General features: G+C 39.4%; 1 long non-coding RNA gene across 1 annotated transcript in view; it reads left to right on the top strand.

Annotated features, from left to right (window-relative positions):
• The first annotated feature begins 233 nt into the window (after positions 1–233).
• Positions 234–6113, top strand: part of LOC143148609 (uncharacterized) — a 103705-nt gene continuing 97825 nt past the window's right edge. Inside the window, exon 1 of the long non-coding RNA XR_012992534.1 lies at positions 234–413. This is a non-coding gene — a long non-coding RNA (uncharacterized LOC143148609). The remainder of the gene's footprint in view (positions 414–6113) is intronic.

Genomic DNA, 6113 nt, shown 5'->3' with positions numbered 1-6113 from the left:
CGACGCGCCACATGTGCGCGAGTGTTTTCCATAGGTTACGCTGGGTCTTCGGAACGAAATGTAAGCAACGTTGTCGGTCGCGTACCCTTTCGTCTTTTGTTTACTCGAGGACCGTGCTCGTGGAAACAGTTCCTGGAATACCACGTCACGAGCACACCTGCGAACGGTTACGTTGAACGCGAAAAGTCGCGGTGACAGTCAAGTTTTCGTCCGTACAAGAAGCAGAGAGCACGCCGTGCGAAATGTTGGTGGTTCGTCGTCGTCCTGTACGATTGCGCGGAAGAGTGTGCGCGGGGAACCACTCACGTGACGTTTCGCAGGCTTCGTCGTGTGCATCAAACGAAAACGGAATTGGGCCAGCGGAATTCATGCGTGAAAGGACGATCGTTCACCTTGAAGCATCGATCCGTAACGTGAGTACGACTAAGATACATTATTCGCGTTTATGGAAATACTTGAACCGCGTGGTGAACATCTTTATTATTGCACGGAGCGATTCAATGACGTAAACGGTCACCAGCCATTATTACAGTCCCTATTACCGCCGATACGTTCTTTGTATACGATGCTACGTGCCGGTAAACAAAGATTCTTTCCCCCGGTGTACCGCGCTTCGCGTTCTTCGACGATAAAGCGGGAAATCCGTGTTCGTCGGACATTTCTTAAAGTTCCGTGTACGAGATAAAACCGTGTCCAACTGACCGGATTTATTATCGCCAAGCGTATTCGACTTACACGCGCGCCGAAAGGTCCACACGCGGGAACGATTCGTCCAATTAAAGAAAGATCGTTTAATTACGCCCGTTCGATGCGTAATATTATCGCATCGAACAACGGTGACTCTCGTTAATCCATACCGAGGATACACGGGAACGATCGGCCGTCTCCGTCTACGTTCCCCCCCGCGTCCCTCTTTCGTTCTCCACGTGCACAGGACGAGAAAGACTCGAAGCAGAATAAAACGAAACGAAGGGTAACGGAGAAAGAGAGCCGAGAGAAAAGCGTCGAGGCTGGCTTCGGGATATTAACATTATAAATCGTCCAGGCCGGCGACACGCCCGGGGCGGAGCCGATCGTATCGGCCCGATACCCACCTCTGGGCCCGATATCGATTACACTCCCGTGATTGGCAGGATTCGTAACACGCCACGGGGAACTCCTGGCTCGACCGATCGATCGGCGATCGCGCGTATCGCGGCGCAAATCCCTCGATAATCGTCCGCTCGGTTCACGTTGGGCCCGAATCGCGGAATTTCTCTCGGTCGACGCGCACGCAAACGGAATCTCGTTAGATATCGACGCCGATACCCGCGGAAATCCCGCGTCACCGCTTCGGGGAACTCGCTCGGCGTATACCGTGAGAGAGGAACGGTTCGTGCGCTACGAGACTGACGCGTTCTTGCTCGAGAACACCGTGCACGGAAATTCTGAATAATTTTGATAATTGAATCAATATTGTTCTCAAGGTTGGAGAATGTTATTCCGTTTGAAAAATTTTTGCTCGAGAACACCGTGAACGTAAATTCTAAATAATTTTGACAATTGAATTAACGTCGTTCTCAAGATTGAAGAATAATTTTATTTCATGATTGGAAAATTTTACAAAATTTTTGCTCGAGAACACCGTGCACGTAAATTCTAAATAATTTTGATAATTGAATCAGTATTGTTCTCAAGGTTGGAGAATGTTACTCCGTTTGCAACATTTTTCGAACGTGAAATATAACTTCCGTGATACGTTTTCTGGGAGTTTTTCTCACAAGTTTACACTGGTAATTGCAATAGTTTCCATTAGAATATATTTAAATAAATATATTGATAGATTTATTTCTGTATTTTATTACGTACTCTCTGGTATTGTTCCTGAATAAATCTATTTCCATAGAAACGTATACAAAATGAAAAATTCTGATTGGAGTAGAAAGTTTAACAAGTGATGCTTCGAAACAAGTCGATCGAATATCATTTATTATCGTAAATATTTAAGTATTGAATATTTGGATACGACCAACCTTAACAATTACTTCTGAATCTAAGATCGGAGTTAAATCCATACCAATGATCCAGAACGTCACAAATTTTATTTCCACGTTAGTCTACATTCGAATTCGAATCAAAATATAGCAAGTCGATCGAATATCATCTATCATCGTAAATATTTAAGTATTGAATATTTGGATACGACCAACCTTAACAATTACTTCTGAATCTAAGATCGGAGTTAAATCCATACCAATGATCCACAACCTTACAAATTTGATTTCCACGTTAGTCTACATTCGAATTCGAATGAAAATATTCTTACGCACTTTGGGAATCGACTCTCGGATGATCGACATTCGTATTACCGCTGGACGATGTCGCAAACGGAACAAACACGAGTTCGAAAACCAAATGAAATGAACACGAGCATCGTGTGACTTTTTATTCGTCTCACGGGCAGTGAATTCTGCATCGACGACTGCCATCGACCGAGTGTAAGAGTTCGAAAGAGCACGGAGCCCGCGCGCGCAGTCGATGTACAGTAAACGATCGTACTGCGGGACGCGGCGCGATGAACGTCAGGTAAATTTATTAGGAAGTCGGTGGAAAAAATCGCTTATCGCGTGGCCGGCCGCCGCCTTTCACCGTGTTTATCGACGCTAAAGGTGAAAACTCGTCACCCCCTTTGACGACAGCCTGTTGTCGAAGGGGATCCACCTGGACACCGCCGAGTGAAATCGTACGACCCCCGCCCCCACCGAAACGGGATTCGAGCACGAACTGTGGCTCCGCAGCGATGATCCTGACGTTAACTGTCGAAGTGTCACCGACGTCGCGCGGAATCCACACCGCTCCTCGTTTACAGGACGATTTTATGGTCTCCGGTGAGCCTCGTAGCGCGTTCCTCATTTTAGACCGCTTACGAGTCCTCGGTGAAACACCTTGGAACACGCGAGGAGGCAAATTATCGCTCGACGGAAGCCCGAAACGATTCAGGCAACCTCTTGGGAGATATTTAACCGATCGATGCGAACTTGACGGTTGAGAAGATACGGTGAGGTGTAAGGGAACGAGCTACTTAGTTACACGCTGGAATCGGGGATAATTGTATCTCTTGGATGTTGTTACGGGCTTGTAATATTCTGGGTGAAAATAGGTAAAATTATTTTGTTACGATTGAACTTTGGTTATTGGTACTAATAAGTAAATATATTATACGCTGGAATCGAGGATAATGGTGTTTCTTGGTTGTTGTTAGGGGCTTGTAATATTCTGGGTGAAGATAGTTAAAATTATTTTGTTACTATTGAATTTTGGTTATTGGTATCAATAAGTAAATGTATTACACGCTGGAATTGCGGATAATGGTATCTCTTGGATGTTGTTACGGGCTTGTAATATTCTGTGTGAAAATAATTAGAATTATTTTGTTACGATTGAACTTTGGTTACTGGTACCAATTGCTATGGTTACATTTGGAGTCAAACGATACGAATCATGAATAGCGTTATCTATCGGTTATTGTGGTTTTGAAATATTCTATGTGAAAATAGTTAAAATTATTTTGTTACGATTGAACTTTGGTTATTGGTTTCAATTACTGTAATTACACTTGAGGTAAAATGATAAGAATTCGTAGCAACTACTAAATGGATCTATTTTTTGAAATTTGGTTTTAATAAATTCTTTTTAAATTTTACACGGGTGTATGGCATTGTAAGCGATGACATACTGAACTGAGTTCGATAATACAATTTTCCTATCTTCTGTGTAATGTCGTCAGTTATTTTTACAAAAAATTGCAAGTTCTGGAGTGATCGTAATAAGCGGATGCAACTGTAATATTCGATAGCAGCTCACTTTTACCATTTATACTCAAATTTATCAAGAAGATTTTTGAAGTAATAAGATCTCGAGAAAAACTTATAGAAAATTACCTACCATTGCATTATCTCGATAGCACGTGGTAGATGTTACTATTTCGATAGTACTCCAATTTTATTTATTACTCCATCTATTGGAAAATTTATGAAGAAAATTTTTGCGGTAATAAAACCTGAAAAAAAAACTTACAGAAAATTACTTAAGATTGTATTATGCTAGTTAGCATATGATAGCTACGCAGAAATACCTCGAATGTTACTATGATAGTGCTCTAATTTCATAATTTATTCGAAAATTTATCAAGAAAATTTTTGCGGTAATAAAATCTACAAAAAAACTTATAGAATCTTACTTAAGATTATGTTAGTTAGCATATGATAGTTACGCAGAAATACTTAGGACGTTACTATGATAGTACTCCAATTTCACAATTTATTGGCAAATTTATCAAGAAAATTTTTGCGGTAATAAAACTTGAAGAAAAACTTATAGATAATTATTTAAGATTGTACTATATCAGTTAAGATACGATATTTATTCAGAAATACTTGGAATGTTACTATGATAGTACTCCAATTTTATAATTTATTGGCAAATTTATCAAGAAAATTTTTGTCGTAATAAAACTTGAGGAAAAACATATAGAAAATTATTTAAGATTGTACTATATCAGTTAACATACGATATTTATTCAGAAATACTTGGAATGTTACTATGATAGTGCTCCAATTTCATAATTTATTTGAAAATTTATCAAGAAAATTTTTGCGGTAATAAAATCTACAAAAAAACTTATAGAATCTTACTTAAGATTATGTCAGTTAACATATGATAGTTACGCAGAAATACTTAGGACGTTAATATGATACTACTCCAATTTCACAATTTATTGGCAAATTTATCAAGAAAATTTTTGCGGTAATAAAACTTGAGGAAAAATTTATAGAAAATTATTTAAGATTGTACTACATTAGTTAACATACGATATTTATTCAGAAATACTTGGAATGTTACTATGATAGTGCTCCAATTTCATAATTTATTGGAAAATTTATCAAGAAAATTTTTACGGTAATAAAACCTACAAAAAAACTTATAGAATCTTACTTAAGATTATGTTAGTTAACATATGATAGTTACGCAGAAATACTTAGGACGTTAATATGATACTACTCCAATTTCACAATTTATTGGCAAATTTATCAAGAAAATTTTTGCGGTAATAAAACTTGAGAAAAAACTTATAGAATATTATTTAAGATTGTACTATATCAGTTAACATACGATATTTATTCAGAAATACTTGGAATGTTACTATGATAGTACTCCAATTTCACAATTTATTAACAAATTTATTAAGAAAATTTTTGCAGCATTAAAACTGAAAAAAAAAAACTTATAGAAAATTACTTAACATTGTACTATATCAGTTAACACACGATAGTTACGCAGAAATATTTGAGACGTTACTATCTCGATAGTACTCCAACTTCACAATTTATTAACAAATTTATCAAGAAAATTTTTGCAGCATTAAAACTGAAAAAAAAAACTTATAGAAAATTACTTAACATTGTACTATATCAGTTAACACACGATAGCTACGCAGAAATATTTGAAACTTTACAATCTCAACAGTACTCCAATTTCACCGAGCATACCACAAAAACTCGTGGGATCGCGTTCCGGGAGAATACCATTATTGTGTCGTTTCGTGGAAAGTACGTCACGTCGCGCGCGGACGTATGAATTTGTTTGATCACGAGGAAGAGTCGACAGGACCGTGGCCGGCTTCGAGATCGATTTTACGATCCACGGCGACCGGGCGCGAAAAAGTCCTCTTGGAAGTTTGCTGTTCCGTTCGCTCGTCCCTCTTCGCGTTAACTGCCGCGGCACGCCGGCGAACGGATCGACTTTGCGGTCGCGATCGTTCCGTTCTTCCGAACAATGGGCAGCCAGTGCTCGAGAGACTGTGTCAAAGTGCCCTTTTATTGGGCCGTATTTCACCCCTCTGCATTCGAGAACGCACGCGTAACGACGCCAGACGATTCACGACGGACACCGTCGATCGCGACGATCGATGTTCCGTGTTCGTGTCTGTCGGTTGGTTCCTCGTGTCCACGTCCGAAAGAAAACCAGAAAAATCATCGAGATCGGTCTCCACTCGTTGCAGATTCGACCACTGCTACGGAAAATCGAGTTCGATGATTTCTACGCGAACGAAATTTAGATCTCTGGTCGAAGAA

The sequence above is a fragment of the Ptiloglossa arizonensis genome, chromosome 1, assembly GCF_051014685.1.
Source record: "Ptiloglossa arizonensis isolate GNS036 chromosome 1, iyPtiAriz1_principal, whole genome shotgun sequence".
Taxonomy (NCBI): domain Eukaryota; kingdom Metazoa; phylum Arthropoda; class Insecta; order Hymenoptera; family Colletidae; genus Ptiloglossa; species Ptiloglossa arizonensis.
Note: the sequence above shows the minus strand (reverse complement) of the source record. Positions and strands in the feature narration are given on the sequence as shown.